Source organism: Psammomys obesus, unplaced genomic scaffold (assembly GCF_907164565.1).
Source record: "Psammomys obesus unplaced genomic scaffold, mPsaObe1.curated_primary_1811, whole genome shotgun sequence".
Lineage (NCBI taxonomy): Eukaryota > Metazoa > Chordata > Mammalia > Rodentia > Muridae > Psammomys > Psammomys obesus.
This window is the reverse complement of record NW_026585895.1, coordinates 25,032,263-25,059,555: the sequence shown is the minus strand read 5'-3', so window position 1 is coordinate 25,059,555 and position 27,293 is coordinate 25,032,263. Positions and strand designations below refer to the sequence as shown.

The 27,293-nt window shown below is 42.2% G+C and overlaps 1 protein-coding gene across 4 annotated transcripts in view; it reads right to left on the bottom strand.

The window, feature by feature from the left end:
• Acvr1 (activin A receptor type 1) overlaps nucleotides 1-27,293 on the bottom strand; it is a 122,981-nt gene that overhangs the window by 61,127 nt on the left and 34,561 nt on the right. Inside the window, exon 1 of one of the 4 annotated variants that reach the window (XM_055600120.1) lies at nucleotides 12,564-12,642. The exons of 1 other annotated variant lie outside the window; for it this stretch is intronic. The gene's annotated coding sequence lies outside the window, so the exon portion shown is untranslated. Of the gene's footprint in view, nucleotides 1-3,868; nucleotides 4,093-11,477; nucleotides 11,483-12,563; nucleotides 12,643-27,293 lie in introns of those variants that run through there. 2 more of the 4 variants (XM_055600122.1, XM_055600123.1) reach the window with 2 other exon arrangements.

The following is a 27,293-nucleotide window of genomic DNA, read 5'->3' as shown; positions in this document are numbered from 1 at the left end:
CTATTCCCCTGAGCTCCTGCTTGTCTCTTGAGCTTGATACATTTTCACACTCCCTAGAGCTGGGCTCTTCTTTCAAGGCCCAACCTGGCTAAATTCCTGCTCAGCTTTAAAGTCTCAACTGAAACATCACTTCCTGACTTAAATCCTTTAACACTTTTCCCATATACTGTTAATTTTCATCCCTATGAAACACAATTCACAATGATATATTCTTACCTACTGTACTTTTCAACAGGACTCTCTTACTGAACTCCAGTAGCAAAATCTACATTCCCATCCTGTTCATTACAACTGAGCCAAGTGGGTACCCATCTAATACTTCATTAGAATCCCCCCTGGCTCAACACACTCAATTTAACTTTGCATTATAAAGAATTAGCACCACCATCATACACACCTACAAGGGAAGATTTTAAAATGTATCATCTCTGTAAGAGTTTAGTTCAAGTAATGAAAAATGTCAACAGTGCACTTCAACATAAACAACGCTTTCATAATTTTATAGACTCAAAACCAACCCAATCATCCCTGCCTTTTTCCAATGTCACAAACCAACAAAGGCCTATTTCCCAATATACCCATTTATGGATTATCACCATTAATATAAGATGACTTAAGCTTATAAAAAAAAAGCTGAAAAATAATTTATAAATTTAGTCCCTCAAGCAAATCTATAAATTAAGAGTAACTCAAATCGCAGCCAAAAAAAAAAAGTCCCTGGAGAAAAGAGTCAGCACCATTTGATGACTGCCATTTTCTTCAGTCTAGAATGCCTCACCTGCACACTAACTGCCTTCCAAAAATTATACTCCAAAGAAGGGGGAAACATGAACAGAGAGAAAGATGTAGGAATTTTCTACATATGTGTGTTAATTATAGGAGACTTCAAGTCTGAAATGGTAGTACACATATATAATCCTGGCACTACCTGTATGTGATAGGCTGAGACAGAAGTATCCCAAGTTCAAGACCAGCCTGGGCTACCCAGCAAATTCCTGGACTATACAGCAAAAGCCTATACCAAAATAAACAAACAAAAACTCGGTTTGCTTTAATAATGACCTAATGGGCAAAGTATCTTTTTTCTACTACTGCTACTCAAACATGCAAAAAAGAAAATACATTTTTTTTAAAGCAAACTTTTGATTCTTTTGCTCTTGGTCACAGAAAATGGAGATGGTAATAACTCAGTAACCCTGAACTCAGGGATTCCTCAAGTGCTTTGCAAGTTAACCGATCTCAGGTCTGTTTATATTCCTTGAAAATGGGCCAGTAGCTATGTGGGCTTTATCCACTGATATTCACTATGTTAATCCACTGCTATTTACTATGTGAGAAAGTAAAATATAATTTATGTATTCATATGAAAATGGGCATCCTACCAAGTTTTTTTAAAAAAATTGAGAAAAGCATTTAATTTTTGAGGAAAGTGGCATTGCATTACATTGACCAAGTCTTTATGTTTGGCCTGGAAGACACCTTGATCCTACATAATTCTACAACCTATCTGCTATAATACATTGCTGGCCAACATGCACACAGAAAACCCAGCCTTGAACCCACCACTAGTGCTTGAGAAACTTGCAGAACCCTGAAAAATGTCTCGGGCTTCCCGGGGATCCTGTGGCAGCACTTCAGAAATCACTGCCTTTCTCTGTAAAAGGTCCATCCTTTGTCACTGCCTCAGCAATGGCTCCAGGTATTCTGCACTGCGCATATGCCCAACACCTGACAAAGATGCTGTGGAATGTCAAAAATCCTGGGAGCCATCCCAACATCTAAGAACTCTGACAGTCTAATAGTAATGCATTGAATACCTTCAATATATCAACAATATTTTACATAGACAGCTAAAGGTTTATAAAAGAGTGTTGAATGTAAAAATGATAAAAAAGGTACTCAGACTGCTCATCTCCTTTTAGTTTAATTGCTGAAATCCCTAAACAACAACAACAACAACAACAAATGATAGGCTTCTGGGCAAAATAAATACTACGCATAGGGTTCAAAGTATAAATTTTTGCCTCTAGTATATTTATTTCCTCCACTAGTCTTGGCCCAGCTCTGCAATTCCTAGTAATTACTCTTAATGCTTCAGACACAAGGAAAGAGACCCTCTTTGAATCAGTGCCATCTCTTGCAGTATTTTAGGCCTATCCCCTGGGAGGGAGAACATTTCCATGCTCTCTACTTTAAAAACAGACAATCATGGGGCAGAACCAAGCCATTTTCCAAACACCATGGTACTTTCCACACTCCCATGTCTAGATCTGGGTGACACCAGCCAATGAATTTATGTTTCTCTCAAGTTCTAAGATGTGTGGGCTCAGATCAAGTTTGGTAGTTCTTTTGTTCACCAAAATGGTATATTAGGGCATGGGGGGGGGGGAGTTAAGAAAACAAAAGAACCACGGGTCCTCTGAGGTCTACTATGAAATATATCACTTTGATGCTGGCTACAGACTAATCAATGCACAACGGAGCTCTGTATTCAACTTTCATGTTTATATGTAATTTAAAACTATGGTAGGCAATAAAGGATGTTCCTACAGCCTGGACTTCTGCATAGTATGCAATTTACTTTTCATAAGAGGAAAATCATCATAAAATTCAACAGAAGGTTCTTTTGTCTGGCCTGGTTGCCCTAATTCGCTTGGTTGGCCCATCCATGACTCACTGAGTCTTACCGAGAAGGGAATTTCTTGACACCCTTGGATTTTGGACAATATTCGAGTTTAACAAGTCTTGAAGGACAGTCAATAGTCACTCATCCCTGCTTGGAAAGCCATCTTTACCCTACACCTGTTCGCCGCTCTTCAGGGCTCTTTCACTACTGTTCCATGATAATTTTTCTGCCATGACATATGCTTTCAGGATTTTTGTTGTTATTGTTGTGCCTTCCACAATATAAAAACTAATCAACTAAATCTACTTCACACAGAAGGTGGGGGGAAGAGAAAAGAAAGATGCTGGTAAGTCAACACCAGGTCACTGTCACTACCGTAGTGGTGCAGCCAGGTAATGTGCCTGACACTGTGTTTAGGGATAAATACTCAGGAATTTCTTGCTAAAACACTCACAGTATATAGTCCCAGTAATCTTATTTTATAAATAAGAAAATGGATGGGCACAAGTAACTATCCCAAGCACATGAGCTCAAACCCAAGACCATGTGACTAATGTTTAGTGATCCTAATCAATCACCACCCTGTAGTGGCCAACCTCTCAGAGACTGGTCACCAATCCAGTTTTACCATCAACATTTGATCCAAACTTTAATCATTCTGAGCTTCATCCACCTTGATCTTCTCCTTGGAGAAGAGTCTTTTACTCCCGGTGATTTCAGTCACCTTTCAATTATGCCATCTTTCCATTTCTCTACACTCAAAATTAATTTCACATACACTGCAACCTCTAATCATCTCCCCTCAGCCCCCTATCTCCCAGAAGAAAAAAAAAAAAAACCTCAATGTCAAAGAAGCGATTCGGGGAGGGGGGGAAGAGACTTTCTTGCAAGTGTCTTCATGTTTCTGTCCACCCTTAATTCATTCATCAACTCTCTCATAATTCACACCTCAGAACAAATATGGAAATTAGTGTAAGGTTTATTTGAGGACAAACTAAATCCAGGAATACATATTTTAAAATGAAACTCTGAAGGAAGGTATACTTATAACAATGACTGCCATCTAGGACAAAACCCAGCTATTCTGACCAGTTGGATAATGTAAAAATAGGTACCACGGCCTGATAGAGATGGAGCTAGCCAAGGGCAGCTTACTCCAAAACACTTGGGATTTTGAGAGGTGAAAGAGACATAAGCTGTCAGTAGCAGCTGCTAAGAAAGGCAAAAGTGAAGATATCATACCATATAAGTTAAGTCAGGGTCTTTTCTTCAGTTTACAAATTGACCTGTTAAATATTTTTAACACCACACTCTGAACTGGCGGTGTGCAAGATGCCAGGGCTTATATAGACTCCCCGCTGCTGGAGGGCTTCTCCTGGAGTGCTACTTTCAGAATATTAGCATGGCACTTGATCTTTTGCAATAGATGAATACAAACAGCTCCTTGGACAAGTCCTGTAGCACTAAACACCAGATCCCGGTTCCGTTCATCCTGCGGTAAGAGGAAATAATTACAGAGCGTTTCAGGAAAGGGCTTTGAAGGAGTTACCCTATGAACATTCCAGCTGTAGCAGATGTACTCCAGATACAGCTTTGGAAGAGGAAAAAGAGGGATAAAATATAATCTGTAAATGGGGGGAGGGGTAGTAATTGAAGGGAAGAAAGTGAAGGGTTTAGCTTAGGCTGCCACGGAACAAACAAAGAATTAACTTTTACTTTACTTTACTTTTAAATTCACTTTAATTATACACAAAAGAAAACTGACTGTGCTCTTCGTGACACAAATGCAAACTCAGCCACCCCTGAGACTCAAGGGTTTTGGTTTCCTGATGCACGCCTTCCTGATATCTCAAGCCCAAGTATTACTATTTTTTTCCTCTCCAATTATATTTATATGTAAGATATTTGTATTATATGTGTTCATGTGGCTGTGTGAAGGCATGCACGTGAAGGGAGCACATGAACATGTATGTATGTTGGAACATGCATGTCGAAGCCAGATGCCAGCCACCGGTTACCTTCCTTGATAACTCCCCACATTATTTTTTTGAGACACGTTCTTTGAATCGGAAGCTCGGGTTAGGCTACCTGGTCAGCAAGCCCCTGGGACCTGCCTGCCTCTGCCTCCCCAAGTGCTTGGATTACAGGCATGAGCCATTGCACCAGACGGTACTGGAATTTTAAGCCTAGGTCTTAGGCCTCCAAAGCAGGCACCAAGCCATCCCTCTAGTCCCTCAAAAACCAGGTTTTCTTTTGCCATGGAAAATGTGTCCCAGCCTCCTTTTCCCTCATTCTGTATCACACAGCCACAGTTCTCCATCTTTGTTTCAGCTAGCAGGATGCAGTCACCTCCTACCTACTTGTTCTATGACATCCATGCTACTTTCATGGGCCCCACACCCCCTCCCTTTAGTCTGAAAAGTATATTGAAACTTATATTTCAATATAAGGTTAAGAAGGGCTTCCTTATTTTCTCCTGTGAAACTTTTACTTTTGGACCTCTGGGTCAGTCCATTTCAAATCCTATTTCCACCCCTAGTCCTGAGTCAGACACAGCCACTGTTTTTATTATTTCTCACTATACAGATCTTTCCATCCCACCAATGATTGGACAAATGGTATTCTATATACCTACAGCCGTATATGACTGTCCTGATTCTAGAGCTTGGTTTCTTTCTTGGTCTTGTGAGACAAGATCTAATAGTCCATGCTGGCCTGGTACTTATTATATAGCTGAGACTGTCCTTGAACTTGTAGTCCTCCTGACTCAGCTTCCTCTGTGCTTATAAAACAGGCATAAGCCATGAGCTTAGAAAAATTATAAGGTTAGTCGGATCAACTGACAATAATTGGTGGTAAAAATGCATATTAGGTTTGGGAAGGGGCACAACTCAAAATATCTCTTTCTTTCTCTCTCTCTCTCTCTCTCCTCCATCCCCTTGAGTCTATCATTTGCTCTCCCTTTCTCCCTACCTCCCTGTTTTTCCTTCTCCCTCCTCTCTCACTACAGTATATTTCTGTGGAGGTGAGAAAAAAAACACCTTTTAGATTCTTTCTGTCCCACCTTCTCTCTCACACCTGGATCCCTCATACTCCAAACCCATTCCTGAGTTGGACCTTGCTGCTCAGCCCGATGTGTTACATGCCCCACCTGCCTCAAAGCATTTAATTTGGAATAAAATTTGCCATGCACTTATTACTTTATTTTCTCTGGGTCCCTCAAACAAACATCAATCAGTTGCTCTTTGACTCCAAACCTGCCTGGTGACATCCCCCTGATGTGACTGGGGCACTCAAGATTAACTAAAACTTTAGTTTTAACCATTGTACTGCACTGCATTCGGTTTAAGTGGGGAAAGAAGGGTGAAGTATGAGTTTGATACTACTTGGTGGGAGGGGCTTCTGTGCCCTCAGTTGAATGTAGAAAGCAACTGAGTATCGGAGATAAACTAAAAGAGATCGCTTCTAACTTGGATTCCAGCTTTCCAAAGTACGATCCAAGAGCAGCGGCCAGACAGAAAGGCGCTGGCAGACTCTGGTGCAGCAGACAGCTCCTGGCGGACAATAGCCCATTTGGAAAGATCGGCTTGGATCTCTCATTGCAGACACCAGCTGATATGCCCAGAGCCATCCCTAGTGACTCTGGGACAATTTCGGTAGCTTGAAAATAAGGCTCCTACAAGTCAGAAATTGACATATTATCCCCCCCCCCACGTCTTCTAACAGTTATTGGCGCTATTCAGAAAGCCATGCTTCTGTGCCTATTAATAACCTCAGAAAGAACCTCGAGAAGGTGTCAAGATAAAAACGGAGCTGGTTGTGGAAGCCAGAGACTCAATCAGAGGTTACAGCTGCAATTAGTACATTTGAGAAGGGAGAGAAGAAAGACATAACATCTTCTGTAGTCGATGTAATCAGTTCAGGAAGCTTAAAACAAAACACTTAGCCAATGAACCCTGCAAGCCCTAAGTGGAGTTCCCTGATCGCTACAGAGAAGGAAATCCTCTAACTCATCTCTTTGAAGAGATCAGGACTGCTGAGGTTGCCTGCACAACAGTTATTTCAGAGAGGTTTGCCTACAGGGCTGATTATCACTAAGCCTTTCATAGTTACTTACACCTTTGTACAGTTTCTGTAAGTGACACATTAAGTTGCAACTCGATCAACGCTCGCTAAATAATGGAATCACTAATTAATCTTTAAAGGGACATTTCACAGTGGTCTTTCTCCAGCCCCCTCCCCCCAGGAGAGTGTGATTAATGAAATTCTCTCACAATTTAGCTTGAAATATGCTTTTGCCAGTCAAACAGCTACAGCAGAATCAGATAATTGTGGTATGACTCAACAAACGCACAGCTGTTCATTTAAATATATCTGTCAAAAGTATAAATAAGACCATGAGAAAGCAAAGGAGCCATGTACCAGGGTCAGAGCACAAGCTGAACCGGTTAGCACCTAAGTAACCACAACAGAAAACAAGGAGGCTCTGGAAAATAAGGCGGGAGGGGGCGGTGGGCAGGGTACGTTCTGGATGCACGCTGAATGGAAAGAGACCAGAAAACAGATGTAACCAAGACTACCCACCCAGCCCAAACCACTCACTGACCTAAACAGAGTAATGTTCAAAATAAAATTAAGTGCACTGCATTCAATGAGGAGAAGTTTTAAAACTACATGATGTCCCATGTACATAGGGATAGAAAACCTGCAGGGTGGAAAACAAATAATTCTATCTGTTATGAAAAACAATGGCTACCTCTTCACCACCAACACCCCCAGTCACACACACAAATAAACAATACAGTTTAAAAACAAACAAGCAGCACCCTTCTCTCCATCTCCAAAAAGATACATGAAAACTGGGTTTCTCTGTTCTTCCATTTTCTTCCTGGGGGTGTTCTAAGGAGAACCCTAAGCCTTATACCATCTCTCCCACCAGCTCCCCAATAGTTACAGCTGTTTCTAAATATATATACAAGCTCAACATCTCACCTAACAAAGTTGAAATTACTCCAATATCATCTAAAAACATATCAGTCTTTAATCCAGTAGGTAAATTGTCGAACATAAACAAATTTTCCCTGAAGAAAGAGAGTGACTAAGAAGAGCATACATGAAAGGAGGCTATGAGGGTTTTTTGTTTTGTTTTGTTTTGTTTTTTTAGAATGGGAAGTAGAGGTGTGGGGTCAGCATTGAGGCACACTGGCAATGCTGGCATAGCCTAGTATTGACCAAATGAGTAAGTGTGGCCGACACTGTCCCTCCTCAGTGTTCCTATGGACCACAGTCTGCCTGTGTGAAATACAGAGCATACAGGTAGAACAGCAACGCTTAAGCAAAAATCACTGAAATTGAATTTAAACTGGAAATATTTGTGAGAAATATTTTATTCATGATTCCAAGTTCTGCCCATAAAAAAAATAAAAAATAAAAAACAGCTTCAAAACAATGGCCACCCCGGAACAATGAGTATCCTGGTGCCCAGGTTGTGGTGTTATGATGCCATTTCCTACTGAAAGAGAATCAAAGCAAGACGATGGCCACCAGATTCTATCCAGAAACAAACTGGAAGTCCAATGGCTGAGTTCTTTAACAGATAAATAGAGAAAGAAAGGGCTTGTGAGGAAGATCTGAAGTTTGAGAGCCTTAGCAGACAGGAGGAGGAGGGACCAAACTAAACTATACATAGGTACAGACCCCTCCATGATAAAACCACAGAGAACAACAAGGAAACAATTATTGTACCATATCATGCACACTTCCAAATGAGCCTGACCTGTGTGGAGATGACAAAAATCTCAGTTTATCAGAATTAACTAGATATGCTTATGCTTATGTAACAGTTTCCCTCTGAGACTGAAACACACCATTCTATGGGAAAGCTCTTTAATCAAGAAGGTAAAGAAATCACAATAGTTTCAGGAAGTCCCTGAAGCTGACCAGACTCACTGGGTTCCTCTCTGACAAAATAAGCAATAAAGCTGAAGAGTGTCCTTCTAGCAGAGGAAGGCAGCTGGGCTGCAAAGAAGACTACAGTCAAGCAGAGCTGTAGAGACGACCCAGACTAGACCAGCTGCCTGGAAAACAGAAAAGCAGCTGAGCTGCCTGGAAGAGGTTTAGACCAGAGTCACTGGGAAAGGAGACTCTCCAGCCTGTTGAGCTGCCTACAGGCAGCACAGTGTGCTCCAGGTTCCCTGTGAGCTGTCACTGTTGGGGGGCTTGGTAATGTAGCTGTCTGAGTCATTTCTGCTCCTGTAAGTAACCTCTCACCCACAGTCCTCCAAGGAACCCCAATAAAAGTCATTGGTCACCAAGTTGGACTTTGATGGCATACATACTTTAGTCTGTTGTGGGATCCCTATCTGGTGTGTGGTTAGATGTGCTTGATGCACCTTCCCAGGAAAAGCTTTGTCACACAACAATGCTTCAAAAGTAAATCACTTTTACAGTTAAAAAAAAAAATGACATCCAAGAACAAAGCTGACTATACTCTGTTTTACACACACACACTCCATACACACACACACAATAACAAGCAAGGTGCATCAGATTCAGTATGCAAAATCCTGCCCAAGTTTGGGTGTTCCAAAACATAATTTCTTTACCTTCAACCTAAGAATATTTGGGGTTTTGTTTTTTGCAAGATCTTAGTTTTTGTTTTGTTTTGTTTTGTTTTTTAAATAGAGTTGAAAAATGAATACATATTAACATAAAATGAATACCATGTCATAAAAGTCTGCCCTTACTCCTTCTACCTGTTCCGGTGAAGTCAGTTCCTAGTGTCAAAGGACAGAGAAACACCAGCATTCAGATCAGTGTTTCCCGGAATGGCTATGCAACGCCATCAAACTTACCACCTTGAACACATGAACCCTCTCTAACAAAGTTCACACCAAACCCCAGTGCTATTAGCAGCTGCCTTTTTTACACGGGGAAAATGGTGGTTAGCTGTGACTCTCTTAAATGTGTATATTTTCAAAAAGCATAAGCCAAATAAAACAACAAATATGAAATCCTATAAAATGAAACAAGACAGAGAAACTCCGTATCCAAAAAAGTACATTATGGTTTTGAGTTCTCTATTTGCCTAGACAGACAAATTAATAAAATTACATGTAATCTCAGAAATAAGCCAAAATACATAGGGAAATGCATACTGCAATAGGAAGCCAGAGGTGATGGATACAAGGCTATAATCTTACAGGAAGGAGGCTGGGGCTCCAGGGTCTTGAGATCAAGGTCAGTCTGGAACTACTGTTAGACCCAGGCAAAGAAAGGGGTGGAGGGGATTTCCAGAGAAAATAAGCAATGAAAAAAAAAAAAAGATCAGAATTGTTTATTTAGTAAACTGACTACGGTGCCACTCTGCCAGAAGGCCATATAGTGACAGCTAGTAGCAGGAGGGCACTGAAATAATGAAGCCAAGGTGGCAGTTGCTGATTTTCCCAGTAGCAGGGGACCAGCAGAGACAATGGTGCCCAGACAATGCAGGCTCCCCTGCAGCTGGATGTGCCCACAGGACTAAGTTCTCAGTGTCCAGACAGCCTACAGTGATGTCTGCACACTCTAACACTCGCCCTGAACTTTCCCCTTGGCCCTTGCCGCTGACAGGACCAGATAAGACCTCACAGATAACCACAGAGACACTCCTGGCCAATGGGACAGAGGAACCCCGGTTTCACAACGCCAGGTGGAAACAGGCTGTTCCTGCGCGGTTGTTTTCTTCACACTGGGACTGTTCCGGGAGGAAAAGTAAACGTCTGTGTTCTTTGAACCACAGCGGATTTCAGTCCCTTGGTTACAGCAGGTCAGCCTCATACTAATTAATGGAACACCTAGAGAAAAATTAAGTTGGATCACACCTAGCACTCCATCTGGAACAAAGACTTAACTCTTAAAAGGAAGATTTGCATCCCACCAGCCGGAACCAGAACACGGGTCTTGCAATCTGCCCCTGAGGGAAGTGTTTCACTCACGTGAACGGCTGAAGCCACAAAGCGACAGACTGTGCTATCGCTACAAATCTATTCATGTTTTATCAGCTCTCTCCTCCACCAGAATCCAAGTTTCATTGAGCAAAACTGGAGTCTTGTTTTCTCTTCTACTGTACAGCTGGGGACTTAGAGTAAGATCTTAATATGTAAAAGGCATTTGGTAAATATTTGTTCAATGAATACACTTAACTACGCAGAATGTTTAATACTCAGCAAAACAAAACTTTATACAAATGACCAGAGAAACAGACAAACAGTACAAACTGGAGGGGGTGGAGGAGGGGGGAAAGGAGGCTATGAACTAGAGGAGACTGGACAAAGGCACAGACTGAAAGGGAACAGCTCGAGAAACCTAACTGGTTTTTAAGCCTAGGGAGTGGTTCTTGGTGTTAATTAAAATAAGAAGAATGGGAATGACAGCGATGCTAAACTGACTTTTGCACCTATCAGTTTGTCAGTTACACTGTGACTGGCAGAGGTGTTAGGAAGCCGTCTTCTCACCTCTGTGGAGAAGTCTAAAACTTTCCAAATATGAGCACAACAACTGGCTACAGGTTGCTACCAAAATGAAAATGTGCACGCTCTGCGACCCAGCAGTTCTGCTAGAGACGGATCCTACAGTTGCACTTAACTCCTGTCTGAGGCCACACACGAGGCCATTTCCTACAGCCTTGCTCATGCTGGACATGATCCGTGCATGCATCGGTCTACGAGCGGCTAAGTTCATGACAGACACCCTCCACTGGAATAACACACGGCCAGCGTAAAGGCGAGAGCACTGAGGTCAATGGAAGACCTCTAAGAGGCAAAACTCGCATATCATCACCATTGTGAGAAAAAGCCTACAGTTTACATACATGTGTTGTGATTTTCCTCGGAAGGAAAACTTCAGAAGACACCAGCCTTGGGTAGTTAGATGATTAGCTTGGGTCTCTGCAAACCGAAGAGATTTAATTTTTCGACCCACACTTCTTCTGTGCCTTTTAAAACCTATATGCATTGATTATAGTTCCTTTCTAAGAACTAAATACTTTATACAATAACAAAAAAAAAAAAAAAAAAAAAACAAATATCCATTCCCAAAAGAAAAGTATCTGGAAACTCCTCTAACAGGTCTCACTCTCGGGCACACTGAGAAACAACTGAGCTCAGTTATTTTCACACCGTGTCATAACTGAGACTGACAGAGTTACCGATTAACTCCAACCACCATCTCCTCCACCCTACAAACAAATAAATAAACAAAACAAAGTCTCGGCGGCACCCCTGTTATTCATTACTTCCTCTTAAAGCTAACTCAGGCTCACACCGTCTTGCATAGGCCTAAGACTATCTCAAGACCTTCAAAGGATGGAAGTCAGAACTAACAAACTACCAGCCTGAAGAAAGATAAAATAACTGATACAACTAATACCTTCATGAGAGCCCAAAGCATGCTTTCTTGCCCCCCTTTAAATTATAGGCTAACCCCTTAGTGGAGGGGTGGTTATTTCCATGTTACATCATACAGAGGACACTAAGGAAGCACTATTTACACTGAAGTCAAATCCTGTAAAATATCAACTGCAGGAGAGAAGAGAGTTGCAAGCCACAATGATGTCTACTGATGCTTCATCAGTTTTAGAACAGACGATATATGTGTGTTTTCTACATAAAGCATGTCTCTAAATCAATTGGTTTACATGTGGAAAAGGTGAGAAAGAAAAAAAAAATGAGTACGGTGACCCTAGCAGGCAGAGAGAAGAGGAGTTGTTTTCTAAAGAGAGACATGCTGGTAGCATTTCAACAGCTCACCCAGTTGAAGAATGTGAAGGGGCGACCTTGCCCCTTGTAAACCTTGCCGTTCAGGCGGTGGAAGAACTAAGAACTAGCCATCTGCCCCAAACTTCCTTGTATCAGATTCATGTAAAGCAACTAAATCAACACAGTGGCAGAGAACTTACCCTGGAGATTTGATCTGTGCCAAACAGCATTAAAAGAGGTGACTGGCTGGGAAGACACCGTGTGGCTGGCAATGCTGCTCCGTGAGGTCCAGGGAAAGCCTGATGCGGCTACAGTTAACGCCAGCTCCAGGGTACACACCCAGGCCAGGTCCTCCTGCCGAAGGCACTGGCTGCTCCTGAAATCTTCTGACGTTCTCCCACTGGGCTTCCTATGGCCAGACAATCTCAGAAGGGGCTGCAGAGGGAAAGAAAGAAAGAAAGAAAGCTGCTAAGTAGAGGAGAACTTTGCATTTCATTTCGTATAGTTGACAAGCTTCTACTGAAACCAGAAAGTGACAGCCGATTAGCAAGAGAAGCAAGGATGGAAAATCTGAAATGCTAATATACAAGTGTTGAGGTCAAAGAGCTGCATTGCTCTTTCAATATTTTTATAAATGACACAAACCCAGTAAGAGGTTAGTAATTCAAAGTCAAATTGCTTTAAAGCCCATATGCCACCCACTCTAAACCATCAGGAGAGACATTCAAACAAACAAAAAAAAATGGCTATGGATAATATTTTATGCACTTAAAGAAAAAAGTCTGTGCAATATAAAGGATAAAATGAAGTTTCCCTACCCAGAATGAAGTCCCTCCTAAAGACAACAGTATACCAACTAATGTCTTGAATCACTACTGAAAAGCTGCTGGATTTGTTCCATATTCAAGCAACATTCTTACTAGCAGATAATACAGTTCAAAGACTCCTAAAACAATGGTGGGGCCTGAGCACAAAACGGAAGGGAAGGGGCTCCAGATAACTAACAAAAAACAAAAACCACCCAAACTCCCTCTTCCTTTAGGAAGACCTAAAAAATGAAAAACATCAACATTTGCCAGAGGAAGAGGAAATTTTTATTAGAATCAAACTTTCCCATTCAAATCTTTGGTCAAAGGACCAGACCCCACATTCCTCTCAGAAAACAACTCCTCACTTTTAACCTCAAGGAGCACTTTGCCAAGAAAGCTCTTGTGCAAATAAATCTCAGTAGAAAACAAACCTACAATACAGCATTCCTAAATAGCCATGTGGAAAAGAAAACCTTCCATCCACCCTGGAATTCAAGAGTTTCACAGATGCTATCACGCCAGGCCTCGCTTAGCTCAAACTGCGGATCCCAACCAGCTTGAAACAAAAATCTAGACACTTGAGCGGCACACCTTTAAAACAAGGCACAGTGGGACCAATCAGAAATCGGCCATTCCTGGCAAATGAGTAGCAGAGCCAGGCTGGTGAGTCTTCCTCAAGCAGGCACCTTAAAAACACTCTTCTCCCAGAAAACCCTTGAGTTTCCAGGAACTGTGGAAATGCTGGTATTTCTCTGGGCTTCTGATGCCAGGGAAATATGATGGGTTCACAGGAAGGTTGCTTTATGTGTTGTGTTTTAGGAGTTGGGGTAGCCGAAGCTGTTTACCGGCCTGTCAGACTACTAAGAACATGGTGCCGCTGCATCGGTGGGAGGTTTAGAGCAGCAAGGAAGTGATAATAATAATAATAATAAAACAAAAATAATAATAATAAACTAATGCTGATATTTACTTATTTAGTTGTCCTTGGAATTCTCTGTTTAAGAACTGGTGCTTCTGACTACTCACCCTGAGCTCACCTGGCCTCCTTTTAACTAAGCCTATGACTTGTGATCTTAACCACTCTTCAACAGCGTTCACATCGCCCAAGCTTCTCCAACTATTATTACATGTTCCAGGTCTTTCTCGTTCTAATTTTTGGCATCTATATTCTATATGAAGCAATCTGGTTCTCAATTCCGTACTGGAAAGAGGATTTGTCCCCAAACCAATCTTTTTTTTAAATCACATGCAAATTATATATTATTATTCTGTTCCATTCTTCCTTTACAGTGCCTAGTATACTGTTCATGCTCAAATGTTACAGGATAAAAATCAAACTAATATTTAAATGTAATTGAATATTAACTGCCAAATGGACTGGGCTATCTAAAGACCTGTAGACTGAAGTCAAAACTGTTGGTAAGGAGTTGGAGAGATAGCTCAGTAGTTAAGAGCACTTGTTTCTCTTGTGAAGGACCAGGGTTCAGTTCCCAACACCCTCACGGTGGTTCCTATCCACCCAGGACGTCTGTTCCAGAGGCTCCAATGTCTTCTTCTGGCACTTCACAGGCACCGGGTATACAGATGGTGCACACACATTTCCATGTAGGCAAAACATTCATACACATGAAATAAAAGAAATACATCTAGAAAAACTAAATAGATGAAAATAAAAAGGTTGAAAGGGTGGTAAAATAAACAGTTCCAGTGCCGAAAAACTCTGAAGGTCTAAGTCTTCAGATGTCCCGTGGAGAGCCTATGTGCCTACGAATAACCTTCATGCCAGCAAGCAACCTGGGCAGAAACGAAAGGCAAAGGAAGACAGCGGTATTCAAAACCTCCAGCCTTTCAAGACATATTACAAACTAAAGACTTATATACTAATTAAAATCGGTGCTATTAGATAATTATATAATAAACTGCAACAACCTGAACTAGACTTTTATTGAGACCTAAGTTTTTTGTTGGTTATTTTTGTGTGTGTGTTTTTGTTTTATGTTTTTCATTTTGTTCTGTTCTGTTTTTTTCCTTAAAGGTTTGGCCAACATATTTGCTTGGCTATGGAGTTTTAACCACTGGCAGCTAACTGAGCCATGTGAAAGCCTAACCCATAAATTCTAAGACATGGTTCTGTAAAGGAGGGGAGGGAAAGAGAGGAATCCAATCCAGCTTTCTAACTCCAGCATTAGGAACTTAACCCAGTCATACACTTGTGTACTGAAGTTTAAAAGAGCATGATGGACTTTAGGGGCCTGTGCAGGACAACAGCCCCCCAAGAAAGGGTTAATGCAAAGAGTACTTACAATTAAGCAAGTTCTTGGGAGTCAACAAAGAAACCAAGCAACAGAAAATGAAAACCAGGACAACTCTCAACGTTTTAGTTAAAACTGTACCCTTGCCTTCTAGCATAGAAGTGATACTTTGCCTGGTTATAAAAGGGGACCTAAGAAAATCATCACTGAATGTTCAGCTTTATACATAGACACAAAAGACAGCAGGGTATCATATAAGAACATGAACTTGGAAGGAGGCAAGCTGTGACCTTCATACATCACTTAACCCCTGTCAGTTTTGGGGTGTTTTTTTTTCCATGAAACAGTAAATATAAATAACTCTCAGCTTGGACAGCTTCTAGGAATCGCTCAGCTCTGACACTAGTTAGCCACATTATTTATGTTGTCCAATTTAATCTTCTCAAAGACAACAAAATATGAATGGGAGTATGATTCCTGTGTTATACATAAGAAAATTATGTTCAGACAACTCTAAGTAAGTGTCCATGCTCACACCTTTAATAAGTGGTGTAACCACAAACCATATTTTTCTGATTCCAAAAGTTTATTCCTTTAATGACTACTAAGTTAAACTGTCTCTTGATTCTATGTACAGAACTGAATGCTCAGAGCTGGCTTTCTTAGGTCCCCCTTGCTAACTAGGTAAAGTAACATAGTACAGAAACTACGAAGCATATCAACTCCAAACAATAGCATTGATCACTTGCACAACATTGCAATGTCCCCTTTCTCCAGTACAAAGATGCCGTGGGGCTGGGTAAATAGCTCAGTGGTACAGCCTTCAAGACTCCTTCGAAAATATTCTGGCTACAGGGGTAAAGACAGGCCTGGTCTAATTATAAACATGGCACGAGGACATTGGCCAATTCCTAAAATTCCCAACAGCTCAACAGAAAAAGTAAGTCTAGTGCCTTGAACAACCACAGCCGTAGAACACTGACTAGGAGACAGAGGGTGACCAGAAGTTGTCCACCACTGATGGACAAATGAAGAAGTACAGAGCAGAACAGGGGCTCCCTTACTCTGGGAGCTTTCAAAATCTTGGGAGGGAAATATGGATATTTCAAAAATAATACTAATGATCATTCCTAAACTAGTTCCAAACAAACCAGATACTATGGTTGCATAAACCTGTGTCGTCTCAGCTACTACAGAGGCTGAGAAATAAAGGGAGAAGAGCAACTTGAGAAACACAACATATGGACAAATCTCAGTGATGACGATGATGACAATAAAGTCCAAAGTTTTCTTTCTTGTGGTCAGGTGAAGACACTGTTAAATAAGACAATGTACTTGGTGATATTTGCAAAGGATTTTGGCCTATATCAAAGGATTATGGCCTATAACACCTGCAAACACTACTGAATAGCAAGCAAGCAAGATGCAACCCACAGTCTGCTTTTATAAATAAGGGTTTGACTGGAACAGACACATGTGTTCATTTTACATATAGTGTGTTGGCTGCTTTCACACTGAAATGGCAGAGTTGATAGTTGTGACAGAGTCCTTATGGCTTGTGAGGCCTAAAATATTTACAATCTAGCCCTTCAGAGAAAAAGTTTGTTGACCTATACAATAACCTACATTCAAAAATCCACGAGCTACGTTAACAGTAGTATGCATAGCTGAATGCTGAAGCTGCCAAGTTAAAGATGTATTTTGCTTCCGCAACTTATTTCTTGGAATGCCGGCACTTAGGATTTGTATACAGTGTGCTATGCATATAAACTGATTTTATTTGCAAGGATGACTCACCAAGACTAGCAGACTGGGCCACAAACACACACTTAAAACACAGAAACAGCTACAAGCAGTCGTGACCAATTCTCTCCCACATGCCTCTCCTGCTGTGACTCCAAGAATTGTCAATCTAGTCTATGCTTCAACCCTTTAGTCTTGCTTCACATTGACATCAGCAGATTCCTTTTATCTGCGAAGGCCTTTGTGCTGACTCTTTTAACTCTCCTAGGAGAATTGTAATATACTTTCCATATCCTTGATAACTGAGATTTCTTAGGTTTTGGAGAAACAGATATAGTATACTATCCAAAAAAAAAAAAAAATCTTAGGAAAGACTTCAATCACAGAAATCCTACCCTCTCTCCACGAAGCAAACATTAGATTTGTGAGAGAAGAAAAAGAAAGTGTTGGGGAAAATGGTACAATAGGAAAAATATCTCCAGGGTGTTTTAAGGTAAAACACCTAAATCTGCCCAAGCCGAAGGACAAGAAAGTTTGTACACTCCTAGGAACCTGACTTAAGGCCCAACTATCACAGACTCCCCTCTAGTATTTAATGTATAATTTGGCTGAGGAGGGGATGCATGGTGGATTACTTAATTACCGAGTGTAATTCAGTACCAGACTACACTTCTGAAGATAACCTGCTTATATTTTGTAACCTCAAAACTCTCCACTGAAGTGGTTTGGCGGACCATCAAAATCCTTTTTATTTGTCCAACCAAAGACCCACTGGCTTGTGCCAGAAACATAAAGAGGATCAGAGTTGAAACTTGAGAGAACAAAGGCAACAGGCCATAGTCGAGTTCCAGGCTTGCACCAGAGTCCTGGGTTGAAGCCCAGCCCTGCCAACCATCTGTCACGTGGTCTGACCAAACAGTTCATGCAGCAGTCTCCTACAGGCAAAGCCAGCATCGTGACTTCCCCTCAGTGTAGCCACCTTTGAAGGCTATAGGGTTCAGTGGCTCATTACTATCAGTTTATTATAACCTCAGTATTTAAGGAGTGAAAACAGGCAGCAGTGGGGATGGCTGAGGTTGAATCAGGAGAAGGCTGAGATCTGACCACTCTGATCTATGATTGCTGTTTTTGAGTAGATATTGTAAAGGGTTTTTCAAGAAAAAACCCATTTTCAAGAAAACATGAAAAGAGGGACATGGGAGACTAAGAGCTCAATGTCCATCAGCAGAGGCTCAAAAAGGATCCTTAAGACATTAAACTAAAAGGCTAAAGACTAGGGCTGGAGAGATGGCTCAGTAGTTAAGAGCACTTTCTGCTCTTCCAAAGGACCCTGGTTCAGCTCCCAGCACCTACCTACATGGCAGCTCACAATCATCCATAACTCCAATTGTAGGGGATCCAACATCCACTTCTGGCCTCCCTGGGCACCAGACATATGCATGGCTGCACAGACATGCATGCAGGCAAAACACTCAGACACACACAAAAGAATAAGTCAAATAAGTAAACCTTAACAACAAAGGCTAGAGAGTGAAACAGAAGCCCAGCCCCACCCCAATCTTACCTGCTGACTATCCAGGAGGTGTGACGTCAGAAAGGAGTGGGATTCCAGCAAGACAGACAGACACCCCTTCACAGGCAGCCCTTCACAGGCAGCCCTTCACAGGCAGCCCGCACAGCTCACTCTTTTCTATCCTTCCCTAGCCCTGGTCTCTCCTTTTGTCTGTGCCCAACGGTGTCTAGCTTTTTAGTGTGTGAGTTTGAGTGCACATGTGCATTCTCCCAACCCCCCCCCCCCGAACGGAACCAAACGTGAATGGTAAGCAGATTCCTTTTTGGAGTATGGGGCTCGGTGTGCATCCCACCCCAGCACCACCCACCCCCACGATAATGTGCCCGTGTTTTAACTGTTGACTCACCGGAACACACTAATCCTTGATGATTACCTTCACACATAACACCATCCAGGCTTTCATCAGCGCCTGATCTCAAAGCACCTTCACAAAGAGTTCACAGTGATGCCACCCACTGGGCCGGGACCAGATTTTCTGGTTTTCTCGTGGGGTGTCTGGCATTTTGTACCTCCTTGGCTTTATTCTGGGGTGCTAAGGTCTGCCTGGCTCCCTACACAGACCTTTTACCAAAGCTGCCCAAGAAGACACTCCGGAAAGCAGGGACTCAGCGTCCAACATCTTGCTTGTATCTCCAATGCCTGGTGTAACATCACACTAGATTGAAATCTTATGGAACGCATGGAGTTTAAATTTCAGGAAAAAAAAAAAAAAACAAATGCACTAACAATGGCAGACTCATACTAAGAGCCACTTGTGTGGTGTGTTTCTTCCATAAACTACAAGCCCAAAGCAAGTACATAAAGAGCCAAAGGTTCCTAAACCACGTTATTGCATGTACACCAGTTATAACCTAAATAAACTGTTCTAAAGGGTCACTTCACTACCAAAGCTTCAACAAGAACGACTGAAGAACAGTGCAACACTCTATTCTGTTTGTTTTGTTGAAATTATTATCTGCCCACAGGCACACAGGCATTCCCATGGCTACTAAGGCACCTGACCCTATGCCAAGAACATGAGAGCAAGACGGGAGAGAGGAAGTCTAATAAAGTTAAAAATAAAATGTGAACAATGATTTGTGCAACCTCACTTTCGTGTGTATGTGTTCACCACTTGATAATTGTGTCGGACAAGCTGTATACTTTGTTAAGTAGCTGCCAGTCTCATAATGAACCATCTAAACGACTACACTGCAAGCCTCCTGATGAGAGACACAGCCTCCAAGCTGGAAGTGGTGCCACACACCCGTGATCCTAAAACTTATGATGCTGAGGCAGAAGGATTACCTCCAGTTCTAGGCCAGCCTTGGGTTGTAAAGTGGAAACGCTCTTTCAAAAATAAATAAAACAAGGAGAAACATAAGCTCTTATATATCATTCAGTTTGGTTGGTAGTTCTCTTGAGACAGGGTCCTACTATGTAGCCCAGGTTGGCCCCAATCCCTGGCTCCTCCATCCTCCCAAATGCTGGGATTTCAGATGCGCTAGCTCACTTACTGATCTTAGGCTCTTTTTTTAATCATTGGGTCATATCCTTTCCAAACCAAATCAAAAGCACTTGTCAGCCCTCTGTATGGTGAGTTTATACAGAATAAAGATCAAGAATTGATTGACGACGAGCCCCAGAAAAAGAAAAAAAAAAAAAAAATCAAGAATCAACTCTGCAACTACCACTGATTCACTGATTCCATCAGTACACACCAGAGTTCTGCATAGGAGGGGCTTACATCTCTGCGGGATTACAGATGTCTTAGCAAGGTCTGCTGAACCAATGACCTAATGTCCCTCTGAGCCCGTGCCACATGATTCTGGGAAGTCACTTACCTTCTCTGATACTTACTGCCTCTGACTATACTTCACAGTAGCCCAAGTCAGTAAATCCCCCACTAGCTCAAAGCATCTTTGTCTAGATATTTCTTTTACTATTGCTAGCAAGATTCTTTAAGAATTACACTAAAGAGGGATACTACTTAATTAAAGATGATTTTTCTTCTCCTGTACTGAGGATGGCATTCAACCCACTCATTTAAAAAAAAAAAAAAGCAAAAACATTTTCATGTAACGCAATCATCAAAAGAAAGTTCTTAAGAGTTCTTAAGTCAAAGATTTGCTTGAAATTTAATTTGCTTACCAGTTGAGAGATAAGTAAACAACAAAATACAAAGAAATGTAGAAAAACTGGATGCCTACCAGGTTCGGTCTCCCATGAAGATAAAAGATTAAGGGCATAAGAGTAAATGCAGTACCCCAAAGCTAGACATCATCACGACCTCAACGACCTTTTGACTGTTTGCCTGAAATGACTTTTTCCTGGAAGTCTGGCACCATCCTTCTGATTCGGGATCAGCTTCGACATCGCCCCTTGAAGCCCCAACTCTACACGCTATCTGAGACCCATTAGCATGGCACCCATGCCTTCTCACCGGGCCCTCTCACACTCCATTAACATGGTACCCATGGGGTTCTTCAACCTTTCAATTTTGTCATCTACTTCCCAAATAGGCTTGTAGACTCATCAAACATAAGTAGTATTTTCACCTGCCTGGCAGCTCCTTAATAAATGTTGATGAGTAAACTGGTAAATCCTGATAATGAATCTGAAGCGTGAGGAAACCGTCAAAAATATAAACAGTAAAAAAAAAAAAAAAAAACATAATCATGCTAATAGCAAGAAGGAAGTAGGTCTGCTGGAATCCACTTTTAGTATTGTCTCCCTTTTTACATCAAAGCAATAGATAGATAGATAGATAGATAGATAGATAGATAGATAGATAGATGATAAACAGAAGATAGATCATATGACAGACAATAGTAAGTAGACAGATAGATGATGACAGACAGCTAGACAGATAGATAAGCAGACAGAGAGACAGACAGATACCCTGTCCCAGTGCTAAATTATTAAAAGTGAGCTACAAATAATTCTTAGTTTATACCAAAAGTGTGAACATTAAAAAATACACTCACCCATGGCTTTCTACTCATACTGGAGAACAAAGAGCTATTGTCTATTCTAGTAGGACACAATCCTCCTTATAAATCACAGAAGAAGGCAGACTGGAGAGCAACACCCAGACATCATGCTAAAGATACAACGTTACGGGAAACCAAGATGCTGTCAGTAAAATTCAGAAAGGATATGCTTCATCTTACAAGAAAATTGCTAATTTTTTTTTCCCAGAAAATTATTCTTGATATGCTCACTTGGAGCCATGCCCCACACTGTTCCTATACCGGGGCTATCTCTCACTGGCTGCCTTCCAGATGCTTGCAGTCAAAGTAAAGGGACTGCAGTAGAAAAGTTGTGTTCTGCCCTCTTTTATACAATGGGTTGTAAAAAAACAACACCCTGTGTATTAAAGGCTTGGCTGCAGTCTGTGACTATTAGGGGTAGGAGGAATCTTTAGTAGGAGAGGCCAAACGGAAGGAAGTTAGGTTACTGGGGCATATCCTTGAAGGGGCTAACAACACCTTTATGTATCCCTCGCCCTCACTCTAACAACAGAGCGAACACACCTCTTCCATTCACTGTGTTTCCATCCTAACATGCCATGCCATACCACTGTAGGTCTAAAGCAGCACAGGACACTGTGAACCATAGTAAACCTTTCCTCTTATAGAGGCGTTAGCTCTGGTATTTTATCCCAGCAAAGGAGAGCTGATTATCATGTAACATAGCAATGGTATCATTGTTACAGCTTTCTCCTAAGGTGCATGCCATGCTTTGTGTATCTGTGCTCAGGGAGGGGTACGGTCTGGTGTAGTTAGCATGGGACAATATCTAAGGAATATTCCAGACTCATAAGGTATTGGGAGACAACTAAAAGGAAGGTGGGATGGTAAAGAGTCAGGCCTTCGGTTCATCTACCAGAAGTGGGAAAAACCCCTCAGGAATGATCTTTTAAGTTCCAAGGATACTTCAGAAAGGGGGTAAAAGACTAGAGACGGGCCTATTTCCAGATTACAGACTACTACCAAGACTACATTATCTGTGCTATTTGAAAACCGGGCTTCCATATCTCAAGCAATTTTATATAAGTAAACACAAAGCACAGGGGTTTTTTTTTTCCCACACTTTAATCTCATGCCATTAAGTATTCAGTCAGCTAACAGAGTTACAGGCTCTTGATTTGGGGTTATTATTAATTAGGAGACTTTTGCACCCAGATTCATCCTGATAGATTCACCTTATGAAATGAAACATGCCTTCCATGGATCGAAATTGCACTCTTTATCACGAGCCTCCACACCTGTGGTTAATTTCCATCAGCAGGAGCCAAAGCACTAGTTTTCCGGTCATTTGCGATGTCGCATCTCTGAAGATGCATCTTACCTGACAATTAATAGGAACGATCTATATTTACCATCAATAACCTAAATTCCCAAAGGTGACAGAATCACTAATGTAAATTAGGAACTTACCCAGGGCCTTATATACATAGCAGGCAAGGGCTATCCCCTGTCCCTCCTCCCTCCCCCCCCCCCGTACTGAAACTGATTCACAGTGGCTTGGTTTGATTGATTGCTTCCCTGTTTGAGACAGTGTTTCACTATGTATCTTGTGTTGTCCTTGAACTTTCTGTGTGGCTACAGCTGGCCTCAAACATGCAATCCCTCTGTTACAGCCTTCCAAGTACTGAGATTACGGGTATGCATCAATACAACCAACTCCACAAAGATGCTAAATCATCCTTAATTAAAAGGTGCTCTCTTATCTGGGCACAGTCGTCTTTTTTGAGACTGATACTCCAACCAAGGACCATGCATGGAGATAACCTAGAACCCCTGCACAGATGTAGCCCATGGCAGTTCAGTGTCCAAGTGGGTTCCATAGTAATGGGAACAGGGACTGTCTCTGACATGAACTGATTGGCCTGCTCTTTGATCACCTCCCACTGAGTGGTGAGGAGCCTTACCAGGCCACGAAGGAAGATAATGCAGCCACTCCTGGTGAGACCTAATAAACCAGGATGAGAAGGAAGAAAAGGAAGACCTCCCCTATCAGTAGACTTGGAGAGGGGCATGCATGGAGAAGGAGGAGGGAGGGATTGGGAGAGGAGGACCAAGAGAGCTACAGGGGAGATACAAAGTGAATAAAGTGAAATTAATTTTTTTTAAATGTGCTCTCTTTATCCAATGATTTTAAAAAAAAAATACAACTGTTTGTATATACTGGCTAGTTTTTATGTCAACTTGACACAATCTAGTGTCATCAGAGAGGAAGAAACCTCAGTTGAGAAGATGGGTCTAAAACATCTGGCTGAGGCAAGCCTGTAGGGTGTTATCTTAATTAGTGATTGATACTGCAGGGTCCATCCCATGGTGGGTGGTGCCATCCCTGGGCTGGTGGTCCTGGGTTCTATAAGAAATCAAGCTGAGCAAGCCATGAGAAGCAAGCCAGTAGTAAGCACTCTTCCATGGCCTCTGCATCAGCTCGTGCCTCCATGTTCCTGCCCAGCTTGAGCTCCTGCCCTGACTTCCCTTAGTTGACTGCAATTCAGGACATGTAAGCCAAATAACTCCTTTACTCCCTAAGAGGCCTTTGGTCATGGTGTTTCATCACAGTAATAGTAACCCTAAGACACAGACATGTGGGTTTGTGCGTGTGTGTGTGTGTGTGTGTGTGTGTGTGTGTGTGTGTGTATGGTGAACTTTATGCTACACTTGAGTCTAAAAAGAAACAAAAGAGTTGAGATGTAGCTCAATGACAGAGCACTTTCCCAGCACATGCAAGGGCCTAGGTTCAATCCCCAAAACCATCACACAATATTTTAATTCAAGGAAAACTAGAAATAATGTGTCACCCCAATGTTTCCCCTGGTGCCAGGGCTCTCAATGGTGTTCCAACACAGAGAGCTACACAAAGAACAAACTAGCATCATGCTGCAGAAGTCACCTTCTGAGATCCTCCAATCCCAGATGCCCAGAGAGCATCTGAGTTTAGGAGATGGAAGAGGAGGGGACAGGCAAGGATTACCCAAAACACAGGAGTCATGGGACATACAGAGCCTGCTTGTCCTCCCCAGTGGCTGTATGGGTGGGTAACTTCAAGAAACCCCAAGTGGAAAATCGCTGAGATAGACACGGCCAAAAACAGCTCAAACTTTCAAAACTGTTTCCACTGAGACAAGACTTTCGGCCAAAGCCATGCTTAGTGGTTCAGAGATTGTACTGCTCAGGCAGAGGACCCAAGCTCAGGTCCCAGCTCCCACTCTGGACAGCTCACACCTGCTCGCAATTAACTCCAGCTAAGTCGCCTCTATCCTCTGCGGGCACCTCACTCACAATACACACCCCCAGTCAACACACAGACACAGAGCTGAATCCTTCAAGGGGACAGGACCTGAGAGGACAACGAATGCAGAAGGGAAATAAACATTAGCAGTCACTGTGCTCATCCCTCACGCTGTCAACAAGTCTTAGAAAACCTCGATGTTTCAGACGGCTAAGCCTCAGTCCGTTGCCCGTGCATTTGTCTCTCTGACTTCGCTCTTCTACTTTCTAAGTCCCAAGGGGAAGCATTCGTCTTCTGGAAGTTTTAGAGGGGTTCGTTTTTCTGACACTGGCAGGTAGGAGCCGGCTAGTTTCTTAGTTTTAACTTGGACCACATCGAGCGTCAGGGGGTGGGGAGGGCTCGGGATAGTCACTGGCATTTCTGAGCTACAGCACTTTCTTTGCTTGTACCTCCACTGACCTGCCTTTGGGCTTATTTTAGGACAACACACACCATGCATTCCATTGGGTAGAACTTATCGCCGGCCCTAAACTAGCTTAATACACCACGCTGTTTCCTCCCATTGTTAGGCACCTTGGACACATGAAGAGGAGCCACAGGCATGTCTGGAAACCTTGTGCTTTAAATATAAGTTTGGGTGGACTTTCCAATCACACACACACACCAGAAAAAAAAAATGTACCCTAATTCTACTTCTGAGTTAAAGTCATATTTGTCTTGTGCCCTAGGCAAAGACAAATCTAATCTTTACTGTGTGTCTATGTGTGCGTTTGTCTGTTTATCTAAAGAACAAGGTAAATAAATGAGACTCCTCTGCAGAAATACGGTCCATTCTGAACTGAAAATACACAAGTAAGTTCTCCAGAAGCACTTGAGTGGTTCCCAGCTGTGGGGTTCATCATTCATCAAATACCAAGAATGGTAAAGGAACCCGGGATTTCATACAGCCAACCACATTCCTCACAAAAAAGAATTCATGGATACAGATACAATTATCCACACACATACATACACATACACAGTCCCACACATATACATAATACACATACATACACATTCTCATACACATACATACACACACTCTCACACATATAAACACACATACATACAAACACAAACACACACTCACATATACCCAGATATATACATACATACACACACAGACACACACGAACATTCACATACATACATGCCTATACACACATACATACATGCATGCAGACAGGCACATACACATGGAATCATCAATGTCTTTTCAGTCAATGACACAGAATGAATGTTTGTAGCCTCTAGAAAACTCATGTGCTAAAATCTAATCAGCAGAGTGGTGACCTTAGGCGGCAAGCCTGGGAGAAGCAGGTAGATCCAGAGCGTGAGACCTCACAGGATCGATGCCTGTGTGGGATAAATAAGGCTCCCCGGAGCTGCCTTTCAATTCCCGCCATGTGAGCACACAAGTCCTCAGGTTTTGTTTTGTTTTTCAAGGAAATGGCCAGCACGCTGCACACTCCTCCGTCACGATCCCCTCTCCTCCCGACACTGGTTAAAACCCTGCCTGAGCCAGACAGCCTGAGTTACAACTCCAGCCTCGCCATTTGCTACCTTCAAGGCCATAGGCACTAACTACGCGTTCTTCATTTCCTTCATCTGTAAAATTAGATTAGAACTCAAGCCTGCCTGGCAGAGTTATTATAAGAACTACATGAGCTGATACCTAGAAAGCTCTCAGCCTGGTACACAGACACACCATTTCAAGGAGAGTTATCACTATTACCGACGCTCCTGGGACCATAACCCTGACCTTTCTAACACTCATTTCCTTCCTTTCCTTAATAGATTTCACTTTTACCGATGGGGGTGGGGGGAAGCCCACTCCTCCAGCCTGTATCTGCTGACTTCTCCCACTCTGAAAGCCACAGCAGAAGGCACGGAGAGACAGGTGCTGAGTCAGCCCTACTGGATCATCTTTACTTCCACGATGAATAATAAATCACCTGGCAATTCTCACAATGGACTGCAACCCGGCTCTGCCCACAGCCGGGCTCAAAACAAAGGTAAAAAGCAATGATCCCTCATCCAGGACTGTTTACTGGCAGAATGGAGGCAAACATTCAGATTAATAAGCAATGCCTGTGTGTTCCTAGTCACATCCCGGCATCAGCTAGCAAACTGAAACAATATCCCCAGCAACCAGCACAGACCTCATCCAAATGGACACACACACACATATCTACCAGCAATACCCTGGATCCATTTAAACTTCCACGAAGTATAAGAAACACAGAGTATCACATCTGGGATTCACCTGTGCCCTTGAAA